This window comes from Plecotus auritus (genome assembly GCF_963455305.1).
Source record: "Plecotus auritus genome assembly, chromosome: 6".
Taxonomy (NCBI): Eukaryota; Metazoa; Chordata; class Mammalia; order Chiroptera; family Vespertilionidae; genus Plecotus; species Plecotus auritus.
The window spans coordinates 28,268,650-28,296,610 of record NC_137773.1 but is presented as its reverse complement, the minus strand read 5'-3'; the positions used below and the strand labels follow the sequence as shown (position 1 = coordinate 28,296,610).

General features: G+C 44.0%; 1 protein-coding gene and 1 pseudogene across 5 annotated transcripts in view; one reads left to right on the top strand and one right to left on the bottom strand.

Annotated features, from left to right (window-relative positions):
* ARHGAP26 (Rho GTPase activating protein 26) overlaps positions 1–27,961 on the top strand; it is a 428,404-nt gene that overhangs the window by 10,670 nt on the left and 389,773 nt on the right. The gene's annotated exons all lie outside the window — the stretch shown is intronic.
* LOC308250100 (WW domain-binding protein 11-like) lies at positions 26,027–27,897 on the bottom strand (annotated as a pseudogene). The gene has a single exon. The product of its transcript is annotated as a WW domain-binding protein 11-like (transcript).

Here is a 27,961-nt window from a genome sequence, read left to right as displayed (position 1 = left end):
ATGAGTAGTACAGTGGATTAAGTCTAACCTCAGGGGATCCTGAGAGGGAATACTTCAAAGAGTTAGACAACCTAAATATCCCTATAGGTTTGTCTTTTCTGAAAATTTAAGCTAAATTGAATTGTATGTGGTCTATTGCATCTTCATTTAGCATAGCATAATGTTTTTAGATTCATCCGTGATGTAGCATGTGTCAGTGGTTTGTTTCTTTTTATTACTGAAGAGTATTCTATTTTGTAAATCCTGTTTTGTTTATCCATTCACCAACTAATGAACATTTGGGTTCTTTCTAGTTTTTGGCTCTTATGAATGTTACAATGAACATTTGTATATATGTCTTTGCGTAGACATATGTTTTCATTTCTTATTTCACTTATTATAATTGCTAGGTTGTATAGTTAATGTATGTTTAATTAAAAAAAAAAAAGCCAAACACCTACCAAACTGTTTTCCATAGCAGAAGCATCATTTTAAATTCCCACCAGCAATGTACTAGGGTTGTGATTTCTCCAGGTCATCTCCAACACTTGTTAGACTCTCTTTTTGATTGTAGCAATCCTAGTGGTTGTGAAATAGTATCTCATTGTGTTTTTAATTTGTGTTTTCCTGATGATTAATGATCTTGAGTATCTTTTCATGTGCTTATTGGCTATTGGTGCATTTTCTTTGCTGAAATGTCTTCAGATATTTTTGTTGGGCAGTATTTTATATCTTGGATCCCCTCGTCCTTTTACTTTGTTTCATAAAACTTTTGATGGTTAAGTGAACAGCATTCAGTAGTATTCTTCATTAGCCCTCATTTGGGGACTTTTTCATTCCATTTACTTCAACCCTCAGATGCATTTGACTGGTCAGTTTCGGGATCCCAGGGCTTAGGAAGGTGGTTCTGAGGAAGCTGACATTCAAGTTTTTGTTCTGGGTAAGCCAGTCAGCATCTCTGTGGGCAGAGGCCGCAGGCTGGCTGTCCTAATTCTGGCCAGCGTAAGCTAATGATCACAAACCCCATGACTTGACAAAGTGAGAATGGGTCAGGGAGGAACCTATCCCCACTGAGCTATTGGGGAGAGCAGCCCATGAAGGTGACTTTGTTATCCTGTGAAGGCCACTGCATTTCTGAAAGTTAACCTAGGGAGGGGTGCCCATATAAAGCTAACAGTCAAAGTGGTTTTCTAGATTTACATTTCTGACTGACCCTAGTTTTAACTTTTAGTTATAATCCAGTATGTTTCAAATTATGTATTTCTTGCCATCAAAGGAAGGCTTTCACTAACACACATGGAGCCCTGCTCTGCTCTACCATGTCCTCTAAGCCCTGGACTACAGTAAGGGTTTTTAGAATGGCAGTAGTAGGTGCAGAAATCACGAGGAGGGTCAGTGCATGGAGTGCCTGAGGACTGGCAGGGAGACCAGTGTAGTTGGATTAGGGTGATGGCAAATGAACAGGGAGGGAGTCCAAGAGTCAGGTTATGGGGGTCTTGTGACCCAGAAAGGACTATGGGTTTCATTCTAAGTGTGATAGGCAGCCATGGGAGGTAGTGACATGGTCCTACATGTGTTTTTAAGAGATCTTGGGATTACCCTGTGGAGAATAGGTATAGTGGGGCAGCAACGGAGGCAAGGAGACCAGTTAGGAGGCTGTTCTAATAGGTCAGGTAAGAGGCAATGGCACCTGGGGCTAGAGTGGCGGATCAGAGATGATGGTCAGATTCTGGGTGTTTTTGGAAGGAGAGTCCACAGGATTTGCTGTTTGATTAGATTTGGGTTATGAGAAAAAAGAGAGAAGTCAAGAATGATTTTAATGTTTTTGGCTGGAGCAATTATGTGAATGATGGTGCTATTTTATGAAATAAGACTTGGGAGTAGTATTAGGTTTGAGGGGAAAATGAACAGTTTGAATGAATGACCTAATCTTATTGTGCAAAGAAAAATAATTACATGGTTTATGAGTACATTCTTATAAAAGCATCAGAGAATATGGAAATGTACAGAGTAAAGCCCCCTTCCTAGTTAACCACTGTCACCAGCTCAGCATACTTTTTTCTTGTCTTCTTTTCTGTGCATATTTGTTTTTTTTATAAATGGTATTATGCTATATGAATTATTCTGTTTTGTTTTTCTAATTAATACTATGTTTTAGTAATCTTCCCTGTTCGTACATGTACATAAGTGCATTCCTTTAGTGATTGCAGGAAGTTCTATCATGTGCAAATATAGCTTATGTACCTAGCCTCCTATTGCAGGATGTTTGGATTGTCACAGTTTTTCACTATAGAGGAAGTACTGCGGTGATTACTTGCACACCCACCTTTGTGTGCAAGTCCCAGTATTTCTATTAGCTAGAAGATTCCCAGAATCCTTGAAGATTCCTCCAAGTGGAATTGTTGCCAAACTCCCAATTTTTACAAGCTTTTTGACATCTATTGTTTAGGTCCTTTGCATCACTATAGCCTAGTGGTCAGCAAACTCATTAGTCAACAGAGCAGCAAACCGCAGCTCGCAAGCCGCATGTGGCTTGCGAGCTGCAGTTTGCCAACCGTTGCTATAGCCAGTTGATATCTGTCTAGTGCTCCTTTGAATGTGTTAGATTATATTTCTAAAGCTTAATTAACTTTTTTTTTTGCTTAAATTGGAAGCGTTCTTAACAGATCAGGCCTTTCTGTTAAGCACTGACATGGATTCTAAACCAGGGGATAGAAAAAAAATGTGTAGGCGTGTGTGCTGTGTGTGTGCCTGTGTGTGGGCATGTGTGTGTGTGTGTGTGTGTGAGAGAGAGAGAGGGGGGGGGGGAGGAAGGGAGAGGGAGAGAGAAGGAGAGAGGGAGAGGGAAGAGAGAGAGAGAGAGAGAGAGAGAGAGAGAGAGAGAGAGAGAGAATGAGAGAGAGAGAGAGAGAGAGAGAGAGAGAGAGAGAGAGAGAGAGATTACAATTAATTGTGTCCTTGGGCCTGTCTGGTATCTTTTCTAAGCTGCAGGTGCTTACAGATAAAATGGGTGATGGGATGGGGCTTTGCCCATATCTAACGGGATATTTCAACATTAAATTTCAGAGACTGAGAAGGAAATCACATTTGTTAGGGTGAGAAAACAGCATTAGTGGCCAGAGGAATGTTTACAAATTAGAGTCACTGGGGTTTACACATTTTTGTAGAAACCCAGTATGGAGAAAGAGAGGAAATAGTAAGGAAAACAGCTCCTCAGTGTGTGCCAGAAGCTGTCATGGCATGTTTACATCTGGCTCATTTCACCTTGGTTGGAAGGCACAGAATGCTGCCGAGGGTGAGCTTGGAGGCTGGGCAGTGGCCTACTATATTTAGAAAGAGGAGATTCCTGGGGTTAGAGTGGTCTGTGTGCGTGCCTGTGTTTTCTTTGCCAGAAGAACAAAGGTTTGAGGGGCTTGGGAATTCTGGACCAAACCTTGTTAACTGGCTGGCTTCTCTGGGCCACGCCAGTAGCTACGCTTTGACTCCTGCTGCTGCCTCAAAGGAAAAGCCAAAATCAACTCCATTTCACATGGTTTGTAAAGACACCACAGGTAGATTTCAAAGCTCATCTGATCTTGCTATCAGATGTGCTTTCAAAGCCACTGTGAACACTGAAAATATGAACTGGCTCCTCCTGTTCTTTAGGTAGACTTCAGATAGATTTCCAGGCAGATCGAGTGGAACCTTGGCAGTTTCTGTGCCACTGAGACGTCAAGCAGATACAACTAAAACCTTAACAGATTCCTGACTGCATATTTCATTATTACACTTGCGGGTAGCTGTCGAAAATAATGATCAGTTGAGCAAATAAAATTAAAAAGGCATTTTTACTTAAATTCATACATACCTGTGTTCCTTTTTAAAAAAGTTTAAGTAGGTAATATTCAAAAGGGACAAAAAGGAATTTATCCTTTCAATTCCTCCTTTCTCCTGATCCCTAGTTCTACTGGAGGCAACATTTTAAGCGTTCTTGTATATATTTCATACATAATTTATGCATATGCCAGCAAATATATTTGTGTATTTGTTTAGTAGCATGCCATATGCAGTGTTTTGCATATATTTGCAGTGTTATACTATTTTATTATATTTTAGATAATATTCTACATTGGTACATGTAGAGCTAACTTAGTTTTAGCATTGCATTGGCATTGTAGTCCACTATATGGATATAACAGTTTATTTAACCCCTACCAATAGACATTTAGATGATTTCCAGTCTTTTACGATTACAAGCAATGCTGCTGTGAGCATACTGGTGTTACCTGTCACGGGCACACAAGCGAGTAGATCTGTAGGACTAGTAGATCTAGTAGTTCTAGCAATGGAACTACTGGGTCAAAGAGTATGCACTTTTTTCATTTTGATAAAAATCTCATAGGAGTGTTTCTGAAAAGTTCCGCGTGAACTGAATTCTATAAATTGTGATTTTAAAGTAGGAAGGAAGCTCATTATTTAGTTTATGACAGAGTGGCCTCTGTAATAAAACAATGCTTAGAGTTTTCTCCATTTCCTACTCCCCAGTCTCTGTATGTATTGTTGATTCTGGAATTAAAAGCCACAACAAAATCATTCCCTAAAATGAGACACAGTGTACCAGGAGTCACTTGAACTTACAGCCCCAGGGAACTTGTTTGTGTTCCTAGTGAGGGTGCTGTAGAGTTTTATCTTTGTGCAGCATGTGCATTATTCAGGAAGTGTGGCTGTTGAAGAAGGGCAGTCTCCTACCTTTGGTGACTGGAGGTCATGACTTTGGGCCACTAGGCACACCTTGTCTACCGGTGAAGCTTCTGGGGAGTGGAGAGGGAACAGAGTTTTGTCTGACATCTCTCTTCTGGCTGCCTCTTCAGCAGAGTTTAGCACTTCTCCCGTGGAGGACAGGATTATGTCACCTGTCCCGTGCCTGTGACAGCTCACATTGGCGTGGAAGGCTCCTGGTGGTGGGTTTCTGGAACCAGGCAGGCACAGTTCCTGTCTTCTAGGAGCTCAGTGCCTTGACAGGTAGGGGAGGCATAGACAGTCCGCAATTAAGTACAACAGGATGATTGCTAGCAGTTTAAAAGGGTCTGTGGGAGAGGGAGCAGAGAACTTTGGGAAAGGCAGGTGAAGGCTTATCAAGTCCAATGAGGCAGTGTTCCAAATCTCAGGCATTTAAAACCACTGCGGTTATTTCTGTCCACTTTACTACTGTTTATTTACTTTAAAAAACTGTACTTGTTAAAAAGGGAACTTTATGACATTCTGAAATCATAGGTTTGATGTGGTTAACAATATTTTTTTTTTTCTAAAATGTCTTGAAATAATCATTAAATTGAAAATATGTTTCTCTAGGTGATTCTAATGTGTAGTGGTTCTCAGATATAGCTGCCCATTGAAATCACCTAAGGAGCCTGGGACTCATCTCTGGAGATTCTGATGTAATTTGTTTTGGTTGCAACTTTGTCAATGTATTATGTAAAATAATCCCATATCTTATCAGTGATTTGAGCTTTACTCAGTGTAACACTGTGCCAAGTCAGGAGCATGCACGAGAATGGACCATCTGGCCGTCATGCTGGGGAGGGGGGGGAAGGGTTGGCTATGCTTCTCAGACTAGGGTACAGGTGTTGGAGTAGGTGGCAGTGTGCCAAGGGTATACAAAGTGAGTGGTAGTAAGTATACTTCGTTTAAAATCTGTCTTAATGGGATTATTGTTTGGATATTCAGTCAAATGCTGATAAATTATAGTGGAGAATGCAGGCTTCCATGGCGTTTTTGAGATGTGTTGGGTGAAGAGAACATGCAGTCTGTAGTGGACAGAGGAGGTAGGAGTCTTGGGGTGATGGCTGAACTGTGTACCACAGGAGAAGAACTGTGTGTCTGATGGGGATATGGAGGTAAGTTAGCTTGTCCTTGCTGAGTTGTTCCCAGGAGACATGCAGGTGGAGACACCTGCAAGGTGGTGGGAACAGAGGTCTGCCACTCTGGAGAAGATGGGGTACTGGTGTAGGTTTGGGTCTCACCAGGTGCTATTTGAGGCCCAGGCAGTGGTTCTCAGCCACAGCTACCCATTGAAATCACCTAAGGAGCTTGGGACTCATCTCTGGAGATTCTGATGTAATTTGTCTTGGTTGCATCTTGGGCATGGGGAATTTTAAAATCGTCCCAGGTAATTCTAATGTGTAGCAAAAGTGAAGAAACACTGGCACGGAGTGAGAGAAGAATGGAGCCGAAATCCTGGGGAATATTGACATTCAGCAGAACAGGTGGGTAGAAGAGAATTGGAGAGACCTTTGCTCTATGACCAGGTGCTTCATCCTGGCCAGATAAATGAGGGCATGTCCAGAGGCCTTTGGATTTGATCTTTGGAGGTGAAACAGAAGAAAGCAGTATAAGTATAAAGGTGATAAATATCCACCTTATAATATTACTAGAGGCCCGGTGCACAAAATTCGTGCAACGGGGGGTGGGGGGTGTCGGGTTGTGTTCCTCAGCACAGCCTGCACCCTCTCCAATCTGGGACTCTTCAAGGGATGTCCAATTGCCCATTTAGGCCTGATTCCTCTCACAATCCAGGACTGCTGGCTCCCAACTGCTCACCTGCCTGCCTTCCTGATTGCCCCTAACCACTTCTGCCTGCCAGCCTGATCACCCCCTAACCACTCCCCTGCCAGCCTGATTGATGCCTAACTGCTCCCCTGCCAGCCTGATTGCCCCTAACTGCCCTCCCCTGCAGGCCTGGTCACCCTAACTGCCCTCCCCTGCAGGCCTGGTACTTCCCCAACTGCTCTCCCCTGCAGGCCTAGATCCGCCCCCCCCCAACTGCCCTTCCCTGCAGGCCCGGTCACCCCCAACTTCCCTACTCTGCCGGCCTGGTCACCCCTAACTGCCCTCCCCTGCAGGCTTGATCACCCCCAACTGCCCTCCCTTGCAGGCCTGGTCCCTCCCAACTGCCCTCCCCTGCGGGCCTGATCGCTCACAACTGCCCTCCCCTGCTGGCCATCTTGTGGTGGCCATCTTGTGTCCACATCGGGGCAGCCATCTTGTGTGTTGGAGTGATGGTCAATTTGCATATTACTCTTTTACTAGGTAGGATTGTGAAGAATACATGAGATAACGGTAGGTGTTGTGCTTAGCCGGGTAAACAGATGCATAGTAAGTGCCCTATAATCGGAACATGCCATTATTGCCATTTATAGATTATCCGTGTTGTAAGGTAGTGGATCTTAGATGTGAATGCATGTAAGAATTCCCCTAACTGTAGCTTCCCAGGCTCTCTCAGAAAATTCTGATGGATGAGCTCTGGGATGAGGTCTGGAAATCTGTATTCCTTACAGGTGATTTGTCTGGAGGGGGTCCTTGGAGCACACATTAAGTCTGTATAGGCCCATAGAGATCCTACTTAAACCTTGTCTGAAATTCTTTGTTTCCTCCCCAACATGCATAGCTGTGCTGGCTAGCCTCATGTTAGGACATCTCAGGTATTTGAAGGAGCCCTGTGGCAGGTCAAGGAACCATGGGGGAATGGTTCAAAAGAGTACAGATTCTACCCACGTCAGGACATCTTGGCCTGTGGCTCCACACGTGCGATCCAGTTGTTCCATGAGTTTGGCCTGTGAGCTGGGACTCTTCTGCAGCATTGGGGGGTGGCGCAGCTCCTGAAGGGAAACGTTGCTAGTATGCTCATGGGCTATCTCAGGGCAAACGTTTTCCCACAGTAAACGTATGGTGCCCTTGTTTGGGTTCAAAGCCTGAAATTTTGTTGCACATTTGAAAAACCCTCACAACATTCAGGAAACATAATGAGCTGGCTGAACTGTTGCACAGCTAGAGGGTATGCAGTGTTTGGGGGAGAGTAGGAGAGAGACTGGCTGATGGCTCCAGAGGGTGAGGTGCCCAAACCCAGAGAGAGCTGATCTGCTCTGGCCTGGAAAGTGCCCTCAGGCAACTCATTTCTGCTACAGCTCCTCCTTATCTCTGTTCTGATCTTAGCTGGTTCTCAGCCCTCTGAGGAGGGCTGATGAGAGGGCAGATCACAGCTGGTAGGATCCCAGGGTGTGGGATCCCCCGGGTGTGGTTACCAGGAGACCAGTGTTGCTTTCCCCCTGTTTGCTTCTTCAAAAATTCTGTGGGCTGCTCTTCCAAGGACAGGGGTTTCTGGTGTTTGTATCTGACTAGTGCATTGAGATGTTTGACACAAAGCCTACCCTGGAAGGCTTAGCCAGCAGATCATCAGCCTCATGACTCCCAGGGAGGCAGTATGGAGGCCAGGCAGGCCCTGGGGATGGGTGCCTTTGCATCTGTAGCTCGCCCAGCTCTGGCCGTGCCTCGCTGCCTCTGGTCTGTTGGCCAGGCCTTGGAGACTTAAGACAGCTTTGCTTGCTGCCGTCTCCTGGCCCTCTGACCTATGCCTCCCTGAGCTCAGTGTGCAAAGTCAGCAAGCTACTATGTTGCCAGCTTCGTTTAGAGCAGCAAGATGGTTCTCTTTGTGGAAAGAAATCCTGTTTCCTCTTTACATATCCAGCAGGTTTGTAATCAGTTCCCCAGCAGGGAAGCTCTGCTTCATTGCATAGAAAATTGGAGTGGAACTGAGAGCTTTTGGCCTGTGTCTTTTGGGATATGACTTTGGCTTGCTTCTCACCTTCCCCACCTCTTCTGGCCAGCATAACTCCACACCGTCCGTACTGCAGTGAAAAGACAACACAACAGGGCTTGGGGTTTTGTGCTGGGAGCAGCACAGAGTTCAAGCACGAAGATGATCACCAGCTGAAGATAAAATTTACTTGTCTTCACAAGTCTGGGTTCTGAAGGCTCGGGTCTTATCTTCCCTCTCCCCTACAATCTGGAGAACTGAGTCTTTTAAAGAAAGAAGATTGAACTTTTTTTTTTTTATGGTAATCTCCAATGAGAAACTTGTGAAATGTTATGCAGGAAAAGGATGACTCACGTCTCTTAATTTAACACCTCTAGCAGTTATATTACCGAGCTCCCCAAATGTGCCCATATTGGGTTAGGCCAGTGGTCAGCAAACCGTGGCTCACGAGCCACATGCGGCTCTTTGGCCCCTTGAGTGTGGCTCTTCCACAAAATACCACGTACCCCAATTAAGTTAATAACAATGTACCTACCTACATAGTTTAAGTTTAAAAAATTTGGCTCTCAAAAGAAATTTCAATCGTTGTACTGTTGATATTTGGCTCTGTTGACTAATGAGTTTGCCGACCACTGGGTTAGGCAATGGTTGGTGGAGGCCTTGGAGGTCCTTCCTTAGGATTCTACTAAAATAGCTTAATGAGATATAATTCACATATCACATAATTTACTCATTTGTAATGTATAATTCATGACCTTTTGTATATTCACATAATTTTTCTTCCATCTCCTCAATTAATTTTAAACATTTTTATCATCCTCCAAGGAGACTGATGCCTTAGCCGTCATCCTCCATCCTTCCCATCCCCCCAGCCCTAAGCAGCCACTTCCTCAGGATTTTTAACCCATGGCTCAACGTGTGGTGCTCTCCAGTCTGCTTTGTTCCTTAATCTTGCTAAACTACATATCCTTTTCCTTTGCTGTTTTCAAACAGTTTGCAGCTCCCCAGATTTCAGTGCCAGGATATGTGGATCTGGCACTCAATTTTTCTTTGTTCTGTTCACCTTTTGACAGATTTGCTAGTGCAACAGGACTATATCACACTCATTCCTGAGAGCATGTACGTCTCGGTTTAGGACTTCTTTACTCTTCTCTCTCTCTGGGTTCTGATCTGGATTGGGAGAGAGTAATTTCCTGGTGACAGTGGAAGGAAGAACTCAACTTCCAGTAGGTAGACACATTATTTGGAGCAAAAGAGAGGGACTTACGTTTCTCCAGAGGAAAAAGAATTCCAGTAATATTCTGATTTGGGTAGGTGCATTTTGAGGGTTTCATCTTTAGCCATTTTTGGAATTATTGGTAAAGAAGTGCATTTCTGATGGCTGAAATGGCAATGGTTTGGGAGTGCCTAAGGTCTTAACATGAAAGTCTTTTCTTACTGAAGGCCTTGTGCTGTTCTATGAAATTCCAGCCCAGTGTAGATAACATGTTCTCTACCATTTATGTTTTTTCTTCCTCTCATTTTCTTTTTTTAAAATATGTATTTATTGATTTTTTACAGAGAGGAAGGGAGAGGGATAGAGAGTTAGAAACATCGCTGAGAGAGAAACATGGATCAGTTGCCTCCTGCACGCCCCCTACTGGGGATGTGCCCGCAACCAAGGTACATGCCCTTGACTGGAATTGAACCTGGGACCCTGCAGTCGCAGGCCGACACTATCCACTGAGCCAAACCAGTCAGGGCTCTTCCTCTCTTTTTCTTCACTCCTTTCTCTTTCCCCTCTCATTCCTTCACTGTGTCTGCCCTTCCCCGCCCCCACCATCTTGCCTTGCCAAAAGGCCAAAGAAGTGACTGATCTCTGACCTCTTGATTATATGGGAAAAACAATGCCTTTTAGTAATGGGAATGACCTGAAACTGATTTCCAGAGTTTTAGGATGATAGCTAAAAAGACATATTTGAGGGGACTGTAAATCTGCAGAAGTCTGGGCTCTGAGTGGTCCCATTTTGTAAAACATGCTATCTTGGGTCCCCTTTCCTGTTACACATCCTGTGCTATGTTTTAGAGGTGAAAGGGCATGCTCAGAACCAGGGTGGGTACAGAATGTCCCGCTCCCTGGTTAGTGGCTTTGAGGGTGAACTCTAGGTGCTTGTTTTCTGCTTGTCTAATGGGACCTGATGCAAGCCTCAAGTTTCCCATTTTTATTATTGGGGTAGGGGTGCTATTAGAATTGTCTTTGACAAAGTAGGTCAGTGATTTATATTTCAAGAAGATAAATTTGGGGACATGAATGAGAGCATGTTATCTGGGTCATTTGAACAGTTTCAGATGTATTTATAATGCCATTTAGGGACCTAGAAACCTATTTGAGATAGGCCAGGGAACTAGGTATGAAATCTGAATCTTGGCAGGTATTTCCTCTATACTCTGCAGAAATAATATATTTTGGACATATTTAAGTGAGACTGGGATAGGATGGCTTACATCTCCCTCCCTCAAGCTGCCAACCCTGTGGTTCATAAAGCCGTTTACAGTAAAATAGCAGGATGTTCCTCTACCTTCTTCTGAGGCATATATTACGCAGTGTTTCTTGTCACATCGGCTGGTCATTAAAAAACAACAACAACAACAAAAAATCCCCAAACAAACTTGTATTATTTTGATTATGTAGGTAATACATGTTCATTAGAGAAAATTTAGAAATTATAGATGAATAAAAGAAGAACATGCAAAATAATCTTCCAGGTATGCCGTGCCAACACTTTTTTTGAACTAATGACCTACTTTTCGACAGCTAGGTTGTTTCTCCCTCTCGCTCTTTTCAAGATCATTAAGCAGTCCATAATGACAGTCCTTATAGACATGCCATTGTTATCTCCGTCAGCTAAATTTACATAGGCTGCTCTTACAGTTCTTTCCATAGCTTTAAGGTTCAGCTCCTACCTCTCTGCTTGTTCCCTTCTTTTTCTTGCTGGTTGAACAGAACCTTAGGGACAAAGAGTAGATGTCTTTTCAGAATGCCACAGAATGAAGAGTCCCATGTGTTGACAGCATTGTTCAATTTATTTGAACCAAAATAGTAATAGACTATCTACCGCCATTCAACCATTTTTGTGTCAGACTTTTGTTGTGTTTTACAAACTTTATTTCACTGAACCTTCACAATAATCTTAGGCAATAGATACTAGTCTCCCCATTTATAGATTAGGAAACTGAGGCATAGAAAGTGAAAGTAACTCATACAACTCAAAAGAGTTGCAGTCAGGATTTGAACCTTGGTCCCATGCCACTCCTTTTGCTCGTAACCAGTGCTATGCTACTGAGTATATAATCTTTATACAATGGGAGTAATAGTGTTCACTTGAGAGCATTGTAAGGCTTATATGACTTAGTGTGTGTAAAGCAGCTGGCACAAAATTACAGCATATAGTACTACTCTAACGACTAATTATTTTCATCTTTTGGAAGATAGGAATGCTATAAAGATTGTTTTTGTGCTATCTCTACATCTCAATGTCTGGCTTTCTCATTGGAGATGAATCCTTGTATTAGGAGTTGTCTCTAGAAATTAGACTTCATTAGTCTGGTCAAAAAATATTTAGTGGACTCCATTTATGTTCTAGGCATTGTTCTAAGTATTAGTATTAGGTGCATAGCTCCAAACAAGACAAAGTTCTGACTCATATGGAGCTTATATTTTAGTGGGCAAAGAAAGCAAGTGAACAGGACACTGTCAGATAGTGAGAAATACCGCGATGGAAATAAAATAAGATCAAGAGCGATGGGTGGTGGAGGCAACTTGAGATTATGTGGTCAGAGAATACTACTCTGAGAAACCGAATGACTTTATATTCTGGGCCTACGCTTGGTGACCTACACTTGTTGAAAATTGTAAGTTCTCACTTGATGGATAGATTGTGTTGGATCATATTTTCTTCCCTTTGTATTTCCTCTTCTGTTTTCTTAGGCAGAACCATTTTTACTTATTGGAATCATGACCAGCCAGAACCATAGTGATCTGGTAAGACAGAATTCATTTCTCACATGGTAGGCAGACAGATGTTTTCGAAAACAGTCTCTCTTGCCCCAAATTTCCCATGTCACTCAGAAGACAGTTTTAACTTCTTACTATGGCTTATGTGTGACAAGGCTTCATAGTCTCCCCTTTGACTGTTCTCCCTCTGTGCTTAGGTTTCACTAATCTTAAAGTCCTCTAACACTGAGCACTTTCCAGCCATAGGGCTTTCCTTTGGGATGCCTTTGCTACAGATCTTCATGTGGTTGGCTACTTCTTCTCATCCTTCAGCTCTCAGTGAAAGGCCGTTCAGAGACTCCTCACCTGACCTAAAGTCTTAAGTAGCATCCCTTCCCCTCTCTATACCATTACTCTTTTTTTTCAAACATGCTTTTATTGATTTCCAGAGAGAGAGGAAGGGAGAGGAATAGAGAGATAGAAACACCGATTGGCTGTCTCCCTCATGGCCTTCACTGGGAATCCAGCGTGCAACCCTGGCATGTGCCCTGACCGGGAATCAAACCTGCGACCTCTTGGTTCATGGGTCGACGCTCAGTCACTGAGCCACACCAACTGGGCATTACTCCGTTTTATAGTCTTCATAGTACTTCTCACCCTCTAACCTTCCCGGTACAGGTGAAATTTTGTCGCATGTCCCTTCAAAGAGTCCTGCTTGACTACCTGATTGTGCTCTAAAAGCAACTCTCTCCGTTCCTGGCCTCAAGCATTCCTTGGTTCTCTTGGGATTTTATTTTGTTTTTAAGATTCCACCTTGGACAGATCAGGTGTAACCTCTCTGATTGGAAGGTGATCCAGTCTGTCTTTGGGGTAGCAAAAAAATGATGAGTTAAAAAAAGCAAGAATCGGAGTAAGAGTTGATTAACGCTATCAGCAGCCTCTTCCTTGCTTCCCACCGCTTTGCCTTTGCTCACTCCTCTTCCCTCTTAGGTCTCTATTTCTTTATCTTTACTTATATCAGGCAGAGAAAAGGAAAGAGAAATCTAGCGTTTCTACATCTGTCATAAGTGCCAAGAGGAGGCCCAGATCTCCTTGGCTGGGCCAGTTAACCTGTGAATTGATTCCTTCATAGTCTTCAAACCTAGAAGAAATGGACTTATAGCTGACTCTTAAAATCAACAAGACTGTTTGCTAATGCTTCTTTAAAAAGGGAGACTTTTGAATAGTAGAGTATATATTCTCTTCCATACCCTCCTATTTAAAAGGTTTATTTTATTTTATTTTATTTTTTTTGACTATGTCATTTCATTTGATTTTTTAAATTTTTTTATTAAGGTATTATATGTGTACATATCTTACCATTGCCCCCCCACCCCACTCCCATACATACCCTCACCCCCCAATGTTTTGCATCTGTTGGTTACATATAAGTCCTTCAGTTGATCTCTTATTTCCCCCACCTCTCCCTAACCTTCCCGCTGTAATTTGACTGTCAAATAAAAGGTTTAGTTTTAATAGTCATTTTAGTTATTGTTCCACAAATGGGAAGGCACCCGTGATAAGCCTCACAATCAATTATAAAGGACTTTTTCATTTTCCTCTAAAAAGATTAAGAAAAATACTTCTCCCACTTTTGTTCACATCACAGGCCTCTGTGTGCTGTTTGTTGACAGTGTTCCCAGGCTGGAACCACATCTCTGCTCCTCCAGTGGATTGCCCCAAGTCATAGTTTCGGTACAAAATTTCTCTGAAACCCTGTAGTGACTTTTCATAAAATTTAATATCATTTTATTTGGATAGTTCCATGTGGACAAAGGGTCTCAGCAGGAACTCTGCCAACAAACGACAGTGTTTCCCACACAGCCTCTAGGATTTAGGACTGGATTCTTGCTAAATAGAATTTAAGCATGAAAGCCAGTCTCTTGTCTCTCTCTATCTCTTGGGCTGGGGTCTCTGTTATCTATGGAAAACCAATCACTTTTAGGTATTTAATTTAGGAGCAGGCAGGGAGAGAGAAGGAACAGGATCACATCTCTGCCTTTCCACACACAGGTGTCCTATTTTGTGACATCTAAGCACTAGAGACTCGTTGACCCACATTTTTCCCCTCTGCTCCTGCAGTGTACTGACCACTCAGAGACCTGCTACCACAGTTACTTTTGAAATGTGTTGCTAAATGCAGAGGTGTCTGTCTCTACTGACTTCTCAGATGCCTGAAATTAGTCCATGACCTAGAGACAGAGAGCACCGTGGCTGTGCTTTCATTGCCGGAATCCTTGGAGGTGGCTGTGGAGTGAGCAGGGTCATGAGTCTAAAATACGAGCTGGCCTGTTTTCCTGACTATACATCATGCCTTTCACTCCCTACTGATTTCTAGTATCTTTAATACGTAATACAATTAAAGCTCGCTCTCTGTCAGAAATTTCCCTCTGTTTTTCTGTTAAGCTGTTTTTGAAAGTATTTTAAATCTGTTTTTTGGGGGAACATCCACAGTTTATCTTCATTGAAGGCAAAAGTTAGAGGACTTTGGCCAGTGTGCGAGAGACAGAAACCCAATGGGAGAGCCCCTGAGGACAGCAGGTTCCCTATTGGCTGTTTTCTGCCAGCTTTGTAGAACAGCATGAACTCACCCCTGCTCTCCAGTCAAGGGGCAATAAACAGGACATGCGGTGTGACCTGGAGGTCTGACATTCATTCCTCTGCTTGTCTACCAGAATAACCAGGCTGAGGCCAGTTGCCAAGCAACCCTGGACATAATAGAAGCAGGAGAACTTGCCCTATGACTGTTGTATTCCCTTTGCCTTTTTTTTCTGTTTTCCCTTCGAGGATGGAGAGATACTAGCTTTGGGTGGGAGGAGGTAAAGTGTACTAATTTGAAGTACTGATTGTGAGAATCTTACTATTTTAGTCCCCCTGATCCCAGCTCTAATCAGATAACTCTGAGTTAAATTAGAAGGCTCTGACATCTCTCAGAGAGCCCCTGTTCCTGCAGAGAGGTGAGGTCCCTTTGGTCTCAGCAGGGACGCAGAGTATTGGCCAGGAACTTTGCTGACAGTAGAAGCAGTTTGTACCACCACCGTATCACTTGGTTTTAATAAGGCACAGTTGCAGCAGGCTGCTCTCCCTCATGAGGGAGGGAAGATCTAATCCAAGCTGCTTAAGCAGAAAGGAGACTTACTCTGGTCCATAGCTGGGAAGCCCAGGGATGTCCTGAGTTTGGTCTGTGGCTCACGTGTCTGCAGGCCAGGTCTCTTGCATCTCTCAACCTTGTTTTCCTTTAGGCTGGCACCATTCTCAAATGGCCTCTTCCCTCGCATTGGAAAGATGACTTGTGGCCAGGAGTTTGAACAGAAGCCCTGAGCATGGTTCTCATTGGCTTTTTGTGAATCACGTGGTTATCCTTGAGATAATCCTTGAAGCTCGCTTGGCCAGAGCCCAGAGTGGAGTCAACAGCATATGAAATAAATATTCCAAAAATCAGGGAGGGAGGGAGGGTTTCCCAGAGGAATATTAGGGTGCTATAAATACAGAAGTAGGGGGAATAGCTGCCAGGCGGCCAAGGCAACAAAATTCCTCCACACTAGCCTGAGTAAATTGAACGGGGGCCATCCAGGGAAGAGAAAGGGCTGTGTCTCCTGAATATCTCACGTTTTTTCCCCCATATGGATAAGTTAGTTTGGGCTATCAGGCTATGTTTTAATAATGTAATCCCGGAAATTCAGATTTGGAGGGGGAGAAACAAAAAACAGTTTTGACGTATTGGGGACCAGGATTGGGCAGACTGGGCAGCCTGAAAATAGTGTTTCAGAGCCAAGTGCCTAGTGAGTAGGGGATGGGGTGTCAGGTGCACACGAGAGAGGGGGGCGGGTACTGCTCCTGCTGGTAAATATTAAAGGAGATAAAAGCAAAATGTTGTGTGAGAACTATTAAGTAATACAGGAGAGTTTCAGAACCCACAGCCAGTGAATGACTGCTTTATAGCCTCGCATATGACCACTAGCTCTCCATCTTTATGGTTTGGGAAACAAAATATATTCAGTAGTACTTGTTTGCTACCTGCCGACAGCTAGTGCAGTGGATTTGACTACTGGGGTCAGCAACTTTCTGTATAGGGCCAGATAGTAAATATTTTAGGTTCTGTGGGCCACATAGGGCCTCTGTTGTATATTCTTTTCTGTCTTTGCTTTTATAACCCTTTAATAATGTAAAAACCATTTGTAACTCCTGGGTCAGACATACAAAAAACAGGCCAAGGGCCAAAGTTTGCTGAGGTCCAGTATGGTTGTGGGGTCTGGTAGACCTGGGTTCTAGTCCTGTCTGTGTTTCTTGTGAACTGTATGGGCATTTTAACCTCTCAGAGACTCAATTGTTCCAATTTTCTCATCTGTAAAGTGAGTTTGGTAAAAGTACCCATCTTGTGGGGTTACAGTGAGGACTGTTCAGAAAATGGAATTATGGTGTTGATCCTTTGCCACTGTACAGCGTGCTTGGTGGTGGTGGGGTGAGTGGGGGGCAGGAGGGAGATGGGGCCCAGCTTTTTGTAGTTTCCATTGTTCTTCCTCTTTTGATGCCCTCTTTTTCTCAGTTCTGAGCAACTCTTCATCAGGTTTTGGGAACTTGGTGCCAATCTAAGTTTCATTTCTGGTGTGTTCAGGAAGTGACCCACATTTTAATCCATATTTGGCAGTAACTGAAATAATTGGCTTGGTTCATTATTGAAACACAGAATATGTACTCGTTCTTCTTCCAGCCTGAAATTTCCTCCTTGTCCAATTTTTTACTACATTCCAATTCATCAGCCTATCAAGGCCTCTTATTAAAGCCAGAAAGAGAGTTGTCTCCCCACTTCACCCCCCGTTTTATCAGAGAGGATGTTAGAATTGTGGATTTGTGTTTGTTGAACTTGGTGGATGGATGTCTGCAGTTAGGAAAAGGGCAGAATTTCTCCCCAGAGTTTCAGCCTTATTACCTCACTTTGTGCAGGTGAGCTATGATGGAATGGATAGGGATCACAAGAGCTTTCCAAGTCTCAGTGTCCTGCAAGCACTCATCTTCTTTAAGTGACTTTCTTAGCCTCTTCCATCACACTTCTCCCTTCTACTTTTTTCCTGTGGCACTGTTCTCATTCTAACATATGGTATAATTTATTTACTATGGCTTCTTCTTTTGTCTGCATCTCCCTACTAGACTGAAAATTCTGCAAGGGCAAGGGTATTTATTTGTCTTTGTTTACTTCTGAATTCCCAGTGCTTAAAATGGCATCCTTAAAGAAATATTTGTTGAATGAATGAATGCTTTGATTCCTATATCAGAATGTTTACTACATCCCAGTTTCTTTGGCCTAGAAGTCATAGGTTTGAATATCGACTCTGCCACAAATTGCCTCTGTCTTTGAGCAAATCACTTAATCCCTCAGGACTGTAGTTTTCTTATCTTTAAAATAAGGGGTTAGAGTAAATGATTGCTAAAGTTTCTAGTATGTCTTTGGTTCTGTGATTATAATCTCTGGTTAAAAGAGACAATGTATGGCTATTAAAACTGCCACAGTTATTTCCTAAAAACAGTTTGAATTTCATTAGAGGGCCAAGTGGAGTGGTTTGAAAGTTTCAAAAAATGTTTCTGGAGGCACCCTCTGCCTTCACTGTTGGAAGCTGCCCATTGCCTTCACTAGCAGAAAGAGGTGGACAAGGAGTCCGGAAGGATAGTCCACCTTGAAGGCTCTGGCAAGGGTCAGAGCCCTGCACCCACGGTGGAGTTGAGACAAAGGGAGCTGAAGCAACTTCCACCTTTTAGTCTTATGTAAATCCTTGCTGATGGGCTATCATGGAGCTATTACTGGAATTGCCTGCCTAAGGGCTATGGGTGGGTCCCAAACCTGAATAAAAGAGATCACCTGAGTCACAGTGCCCAGTCCGAGTCCCCGTGGTGCAGAGATTTGGTGAGCGCAGCTGGACGCTGTGGGCTGGGGCGCAGCATGGGCCTCTGGGCCGTCCAGTGGCGCCGCACAGAAGCCGGATGGGCAGTGCGCTCTCTCCTGGCCGGCCTTGCAGACTGGCTCCTGCGCAAACCCATGGGGAGCTCAACTGGCCCCTGGGGTCTTGGCCACTGCGGCCCAGCTCACCCAAAAGAGGCTGCATGGGTGCGGGGCGGGCTCCTTGAGGGCACCTGGCACCTGAGTGCAGGGGGTGCGTGAGCCCTGGCGTCCCAGGGGAGGGTAGCAGGGAGAGTGAGAGCGAGCTCAGAGGACACCCCGCATTCTCACCCCACCTCTGTCTCTGTCACCCCCACCCCCAGGTAGCCAGCGAGAGGTCACAGCCCCATGCCTGGGCACTGTGGGAGGTTGTTGCCACCACCCACCCTCCAGTTCCCAGTCCCAGCCCCAGCCTGGGGCCGGGGTTTGGCCCCATCAGGCGATCAGGGCCTGCTGGCCGCTGGTTGCCATCTGCAGGGTGATTGGTTGGGGCCGGGCCCCCTGCCCAGCTCCCTCAACGCCTGGGAGGGAGCCACCACTGCTGGTTGCCATCTGCAGGGCAATCGACGGGGTGATCAGGTCCTTGCTCACACCTGCCTTGGTCTGGCGCCTTCTGCTCATCTGCTCCACCATCCGCCACAGTCCCACTCTCGTTGGGGCCCATTGGGGCTGGCAGTGCCTCCACTGCCGCCCGCTGCCAGCGCTGCATTGCCGACGCCCACCATGTTCTGCGCCGCCCCCTGGTGGTCAGTGCACGTCATAGCGAGCAGTCGGACTAGCAGTATCCTGGTGGAACTACTGCCCGAGGGGACAATTTGCATATTAGGCTTTTATTATATAGGATGGTTGCCTTCAAGAACATTCCCACTAGTCCTTTAAGGATAAAGTCCAGATGTGTGGATATGGCTTTCGGAGCCCTGTGTATTCTGGCCCCTGGCCACTCCCTCAGCCTCACACTGCCTACGTGTCTATGCTCTGTGTTCCTGTCCTTGTGATTTGTTTCGGTTTCTCCAGTGGATGATAGATTTCCCAGCTTCAGTACATTGAGTATTTCTGTTCCTTCTACCTGGTGTCCCTGTGCCTTTCCTGTCTCCCTTTGTTTGGTCAGTGCCTACTCTTACTTTAGGTCTCAACAAACAGGACATGTGAACGTAGGAAGGGATTGGCTGGAGCATTTATGCAACAAGAATGCAAGTGTTTTGGGATTAGATTGTGGAAGGCTCAGGTGCCACATTGAAGAGTCGATACCTTATTTCAGTGGCTACTGGGAAGCCACTGTAAGTTTTCCTAGTAGCATAGTGACATAATCAAAGCTTTATGAACTAAATAGCACAGATAAGCCTCCAAGAGCAATGAAAACATTATTTCCCTAATCCCTAAAGCATTCCTGGGGGCATAAATGCTAGGGTTCCTGTTTTGTAGATGGGAAAAAACTGGGACACATAATGATTAAAGGACTTAGTTTAGGCGTCACAGAAAAGCAGTGATTAAGTCAGCAAGTGTTTTTATGGCTTGATAGAACTGTGATCTGCAAGATTGATGAATGCTGCAAATGACTTTGCTCATTTTCCAGTGGGTGGCAAGGTGAATAGAGCTGAGTATTGAGGGGCTGACTCATGGATGCTTCTGGAAGCTTTGCCAGCAACTTGGATTCTGCTGAGGATAGTTGGGAGGATGGATATAGGATGTTTCTTTGTATCAAGGCCCTAGTCACCCTGTGTGGTTGTTATTCTCATGGTTTTAGCAGGATCAAGGAGCAAGTAGATGCTAGTTTCCCTCTTGGCTGGCGTAGGATGAGTTCTTTCATGGCAAGCCTTGTGTGTGATTCCATTTTACTTAAACTATAGGGCAGGTATTTGGCTTTTGCAGCTTCATTGCAGACTGTGTTTAAAGCTGGGCTTGAAAATGCAGGACTTCAGTGGTATAATTGACGCGTTCCAAAGGCTGGTACCCCTCTGCCTAGAAGCTGTGCTTCTCAAGCTTTATTGTGCATTTGAATTGCCTGGGGACCGTGTTAAAATTCATGTTCTGAGCTGGAGCTTGAGATTCTGCATTTCTTACAAGCTCCTAGTTGATGTTGGGGCTGCTTAGGATATTTTGGGGGTTGGATACAAGATGTTTCCATCCACCTGAGCCTTCTCCCTTCTTCTCTGCCCAGCGTTTCTCTTTCTTGGTGTCTCGGACATTTGTTTCCATTTAGTGGATGCCAGTATTCACCATTGGGGCTCATTGGCCACTCTGTAGCCACACTGGTCTTTTCAAAATGAAAGTCTGATTATGTCACCTTATCGCCTAAAACCCATAGTGGCCACTGATTGCAACCATATCATGGTCTCGCCCACCTGTAGTTCTATCTTGCACCATCTTTGCATTTTCCAGCCACAGGCCCTGTTCTGCTCCCTTAGAAGCTCATGTGCCTACCATGACAGGCATTGCCACACGCAGTTCCCTCTATGTAGCACTCCTCTGCCTTCCTTCCCATAACTGTTCTGCCTTCACATCTCAGCTCAAGTGTGTCTTCCTCTGGAAGCCACCCTGGGCTTCCCTATCTAGTGACCTTCTGCAATTGCTAGGTCTCTCTGGTCCACAGCAGGGAAACAGGGGTTTGTTTGGGGCATTGCTGGATACTGTGCTTTAGTTTGCCCCCTTCAGTGGAGCATTGTACATCATTTTAGGAAGTTGTAGATTGCCCAAGAGCTGCCTTTCAAAAGATACTCTTCCTGGAAGGGTGGTGATGGCGAAAGTGCACTTGATGGTGCGTAGGAGGAAGAGGAAGAGCAAAGAGTTTCCGGTGGGAACTGAATCATATCACCTAAAGCTGGCTTCCGGAACTGCTGTTTGTTTATGTGTACACAATCATTGAACTGTCATCTACCCCCCCCTCTCTCCCCCATGCTTCTCCTTTTTCTATTTTTCTTGCAGTTTTATAAAAGCAGAAACTATACCCCAAAGGGAAGGAATTGACTAGTTTGGGGCTGTAGCACATTTGGCTGAGCTGAGAAGATAATCCAGGTCTGATGGCAATGTGGGCCTCTTCACCCACTGCCATGCTGTCTGCATGCGAGCGGTCTCCCTGAAGCCCAACAGCCTTTGAGCAGTTTCCTGAACCGGGAACAGCCCTATTTAGGTGACACTGTTCCTTCCCAAATTAGAATTCCTTGAAGAGATGCCCTGAATATATTCTGCAGCAGACCTAACAACCTCACAAATTCGGTCACCTTTCCTGTTGTGGTCACAGCTCTGGCAGCAGTGAATACTATCAGGAATGACAATTGTGGGTTTTTTAGAGGAATATTTTAATGCCCTCCTCCCCCTTAGAGATTTGTCTTCTGAATCTTGGGTCCTTCTCATAATGTATTACAATGTAGACTGTAGGGTCTGTTTAGATTCTAAGCTTCGTGAGGACAGAGTCTGTGGCTGTATCCTCAGTCACCTGCAGTGACTGACACAAAACGACTGCTTCACAAATGGTTGTCAGGACAAACATCTTAATTTGTAATATGGTGGGAAGTGTGGTCTCCCCCACCTCCCTCCCATCTTTCAGCAGTCCTGGCAGTGATGCTTTGAGGCTGAGGGTGTTTGTCCCTATGAATTTCTCAGCAGGATTTTTTCTGTGAGCCACAGAGAGTGACACGAGCCACAGGAGCACCGCTGCAATTGGCTTCACAGCTGCTTATTCACTGGCTTGTGATTCATTGGGCCGATGCAGCGAGATGCACAGTGTTAAACAAAATGGCTTGATCCATCAGGACAAATTTAAAAGTGGTACCTTGTTATCCTTCTATTATCCTTGAATGTGAGCTCCGCGAGGAGCCATGCTTATCTTCCCATTGTCTGGCACGATTATCCAGAAAGTATTTACTGCAGAGTAAATAACTATGAAGAAATCCAGACTAAGCAGATGAACGATAAATACATTCACTCAATGTAAAGGTTGGGGTGCAGAACTGGGAGGACCATAGAGACACAGATTACTCGTTTCTGCTCTTTATGACTCACTGGAGTCCCTTCCCTCCCTCCAGCCCTCCTCCTTTATTTGGGCTTTTCTTACATTAAACTGCCGTCAGAATCCCAGGCTATTTTTCTTGTCTAGTCCCATTATTTGTGCTTCTTGTGATGTTCAGTAATTTCCTGACTTTCCATGGATCTTCTTGGAAATCAGCAGCGTGTTCTCATGTGCTCACATATGCTTGGAAACTCCTAGTTGTATGTCTGCTATCTCAAGGTCTTAGCATCTGGGTGGGAGGAAAGCAAGGGTGTGGTAGTGAGAGATGGAAGCGATGCCAGATGCCAGGTTCATTCTTTGTTCCAGCCTAAAGCAAGTGTCCAGACCTTTATATTGAATGGGTCCTGATCTTCCCCGACGAGGATCATCAGGTCACTGATGGGCAGAGTGTGAGAGAGTGTGTGTGTCTTTGTGTACGATTCAGTCATCAGCTCACTGCAGGTGCCATCTCCTGTTCTTAAGGCATCTTTAAAAAAAAAATTATTGATTTTAGAGAGAGAGGAAGGGGGAGAAGAAAGGAGAGAGGGAGGGGTGGAGGAAGGGAGAGAAAGAAGAGAGAGAGAGAGAGAGAGAGAGAGAGAGAGAACAATTTATTGTTCCACTTATTTATGCATTCATGGGTTGATTCTGACCAGGGATCAAACCCACAACCTTGGTGCATCTGGATGAGGCTTTAACTAACTTAGCTATCTGGCCAGGGCCTTCAGGCATCTTTAATCACATGAACACTGGATGTGTGGTTTAGTTGGTTGGGGTACAGGGCTGACTGCTTTTTCTTTCTTTTAAAAATTGTTTTCTTGGCATAGCTTTGATTCTTTGATCTTGAGCTGTGGAATTAATTCTGTAGGAGCCTTTTGAATTGTGTTTTACAATCATCCAGTTCTCTCTCCTGTCATCCCCTAGTTAATATCCACAGTTTTAGTGCTGTACTGACAGTCATAGCTACTATCTGTTGATGATGCCGAGTGTGCAAAGACCTTTTGTAAATCCTGTGTACGCTCTCACTGAATCCGCAAAACAACCTTATAAGGCAGCGATTTTCAACCTGTGTGCCACAAGAATTTTTAAAACATTCAATACCTGACTGTTTAGTCAGGGACACTGACCTCTTTTCCCTTAGATTGTCAAATAAAAAAGTGACAGTAGCCAACACATCAATAGCCATCTGGTGTGAGTGAATCAAAATTATACCTATTTTTTTTTTTTGGCCAAATTGGCAAAATATATAATGTGTTTTTTGGTGTGCTACAGAATTTTAGTAATTAGCTTATGTGTGCCATGAAATGAAAAAGGTTGAAAATCACTGTTATAAGGTAGTGATTCTATCGCTATTACCACCATCTCCATTTCATAGATGAGAAAGTCACGGGATCCATTTGGAAAGACATTAGATGCCCCTTTTTAATAAAGACAAACAAAACGAAACGAAAAATCCCAAGCATCCCTTTGAGAAAAAGGAATGGTTCCTTGCATGAATAACAGCCTGCTAAGGTGTAAGATTTAGTAGAGGTTTTTTTCCCCCCTCCCCCCCTTTTCTTTTTTAGAACTGTTACCAAGGAGATATATTGCCTTCCAAAGGCAAATATGCTGAAGAATTCCTCCTGCTTTTGGCTACTCTTGTGTCTGAACCCAACCGTTTTCCTTATGAGAAATAAGGATGAGGAATAAGGATGAAAATGCCTTGTCCTGAACTCTCATGGTTAGAGTAGCTCATACCTCTTGGGGAAACATTGCATTGTTTAAAAATGCATCAAATCTGTGCCATTCATGCTCATCTGTAATGCCAGCCATTGGTTAGAGTATCCATATAAACAGTTGCCGTCTGTCTGGGGAGACTAGAGTGGGTGTAGGTCAGGTTCAGTAACCTTGTGGAAAGGGGACAAAAACTGAATGAAAAGAGCATCAAAGAGGATCTGTTCCCTCTTAAGTCCCTGGCAGCTCCAGAGGCTGTGTGTGTGAGATGAGAACAACTGTTCTGTGGTACCTTCTATATGAATGAGGCATTTGTTTACAACTGATGCCTAGAAAATACTCTTTTTTACAGTAATGGCTACTACGGTTTTCTCATTTGTAGCCCAGCTCCATTCTCATTGGTGATGAAGGCTATAAGTGGATGTGTTGAAATTGACATTTTTCATATTTCATTTTGATTTTAGTCTTATTTCTAAAGCATCCTTTAACAGAGTTATACCCAGTCACCAAGATATTTCTCCTTTAAAGTTTGGTTGCCTTCATTTTTTTCTGTCCTTAATTTTAGTGGAAAGGCTCATGAAAGGTGAAGTTGCTGAGATCTGGCAGTACAATGGCAGGGAGAAAAAGCAATTATAATCACCAACCAAAGTGGCTTTAGAGGTTTTGTGGATTGAAGTTTCTCAGTTTTATTGATAGAGAAGTGGGCATTGAAAAGCATTTTAAACAGCTTTATTGAAATATAATTAATATACTGTGGTGCTGGAGATTTAGAATTAGCTCAGGGACACCTGAGTCTGGCGAGTGGTCCCTAGACTTAACATTTTGGTTTAAATTGGGAGGCCGAAACCTGAGTTTGATTCCACCCTCTCTAAGCCTACTTGCTCACCTGTGAAAGAGAGATAAAAGTACATGAGCCTACCTTATAGGGCTACTTTGAGGATTCAGTGAGCTAATAGTGCATCTAAAGTGCTTAGCACATTGCTGGCACACCCTCAGTAAATGGTGGCTAGTTTAGGTCCATTAATCCAGCTTCATACATAGACTCCCACTACATTAGAGAACCTTACCTTTCTATATATGTTAAAGAATAGTTAATTGAATTGAAAATGGATTTTCATGTGTTAGGGAAAGAAAATAGTTATCTGTGGTATTGATTTAATCCAGAGTTAACAGATAAAATAAATGATGCCCACTTAAATATGAATTTCAGAGAAGCAATGAAAAGTTTGAAGTGTAAGTCAGCCCTCAAATATTTGTTTAATTTTACCTGGCTGTCTTATGTTTTTATTTTTTATTTTTAGGTCAGTGGGAAGTAATTTTAATCAAATAATTGTACATTTTCTTTCCATACATCTCACTTTGTATTAGGAAATGATGTTGTGATTCGTGTCATTACAGTATTACAAAATATTTATAAGAAAATATTAAAAATAAACACAAAAGGCAAGATGGGGTGAAATAATCCCTTCTCTCCCCCACCAAAATCTCTATTCCAGTGCCCACAGCACATAAGAAAATCAAAACAAATAAGTAACAAAGATTCCCCTGATCACAGGTTCCCAAAGAATTGGAGAGGGGAAGAGATGGGATGAAAATGGGGGTATGAAAGGGAATGGAAGTTAGTAAAACTGCTTCAGTAACCAACTGATTCTGAATGAAATGCCCTCTCTTATTATATGCAGTGAATTCCCAAACAAGGATAAAGATATTACCTTAAATGAAATTAGGAAATATCATGACAGTGAAAGTAGCTCTTTTGCCTAAGTTTCCTAAGAGCCTCTTTCTCCATGAACCAAGGATGTGAACAAAAGCATGTTCAGGCATCAAAAGTTGTCACAGCAGTCTTTCCATCTGTTTCATAAAAGCTTCATACACATCATCCTTAGTTTGTACTGAGATGGGACCAGATGGACCAGATTTGGGGGCTGCTTCCGCAAGAGGCACAGCAGGATCATGCTCTTACTTTCTTTGGGCACCAGCAGTAGCCTCTTTCTTTTCCCGACAGACCCTCAGTGTGATGGGCATGAGTCGAATAATCTCTGCCTTGGGATTAGTGATTTGTGGCTTGGCACTGATGGTTGCTGCGGCTTTCTTCTCAATGGTGGTTGCACTCGTTGAGAAGAGTGCAATCTTGGGTCGCTGATTCAAGTTGGGTGGAACACTTAAAACTCCTGAGTTTGGCAAGGAAGCTGGTGGGAAAAGCACGAGTGGGCAGGTCCAAGTGGAGGCACCAAAGGTGGGCACATCATGCCACGGGGAGGTTGCCTTGGTGGGGGCCCCTGAGGAGGAGGGTCAGGAGGCAGACCTGGAGGTAGACCTGGGGGAGGGCCAGGAGGTCGGCCTGGTGGTAGTCTTGGAGTTTAAAGTCAGGGTAAAGGTCCTCCATTGGAGTCCTGGGATTCCAAGTGTTCCCAGGAATGGAGGAGCTCCTGGAGGTGGTCCAGGAGGAAGGCCTGTAGGTAGTCCAGGTGGCCGTAAAGGTGGAGAAGGGGGTGCTCCTGGCATGGGAGGTGCTTGTATCTGAGAAGGGGAAACAGACTGTGGGGGAGCCTGTTGCTGTGAGGAAGCAGATGTGCCATCAGAAAGATTCTTCTTTATGCTGTTTTTGTGTTGCTTTTCTGCTTCAGAGTCACCTTCATCATCGTCCTCTGAAAATTCCTCTACTTCCCATCCCTTCTCAGGGATTTCCTGACCTGCCATTTGAAGCATCATGGCTTGAAAAAGAGTCAGCTCTTTAATGTTCTTCTTTTTCTTCCTTGATTTCCCAGGCATATATTCAAATCGTACACTCAGACCTGATTTTTTTATTCATTGTTGTCTCTTTCATTATCATCATGATGTACAAATTTATCCCCCTCACTTTCTCCATCTAATCTGTCTGTGTAGCTGACATCAGTACTGTCATCATGTTTATCTTGATCCTTGTTCTCAGGATAGCCATCATCTTAACTGGTGCTGGAAACATCATCATCATGACCCTGTTGAGCAAGTTCAGGACTAAATAACGTCTTCATCTCCTGATGAGGGGGAGGAGCCTCGGGCAAAGCCCACTTTAGGGCCATATATTTGCAAGACTTGAGGAGGAGGTGGACTAGGGGACAGACTTAGAGGTTTTCTGCCAGGGGGCAAACATGGAACAAAACACCCTGTCCAAGAAGAGGAAGAATAGGAACTGCCTGAGTTGGAGGTCCATAGGCTGAAGTCTTAAGGATGGAGGGTGGCTGGGCACCAGGAAGTGGAATGTCCTGGATCAAGATGTTGGAAGGAATGAACACGCGGCATATCTGGCAAAGGAATACTCTCCATTTCCACATGCTGAGCATTCTTGACAGCATCAAAATATTGGCTAAGTGGAGCCCTCTTCTGTTCATATTCTACTTCTAGCTTTCTTTGTTCTTTGTAAATATCTGGATTCTCTTTTTCAGAGTTGTAGAATATGTTCAAAGGTTTCACACAGCTTTTTTATGCTTGTCTTTCAGCACCTTCTCATTTACCTGTGGCTGTTGTACTGGGTTAAAACTCCATTTTATGCAGTTTCTCCATGTCTAGGACAATTTGGGATTTTTCATCTTCATAACTTCAGCTGGTACCATCATGCACTGTTTTTCTTTCCCTTTAATTCTCTCTTCTGGCCTTCTTTTTTGGGTTGGACTGTGGGGTTCATAACTTTTCCACTTTTGGTGGATGGTAGATCTTTGTCCCATGTTGACAATCTGTGTGGTTCACTTGTTCATTTAAAAAAACACATGAGTATCAACAGAATTTCCA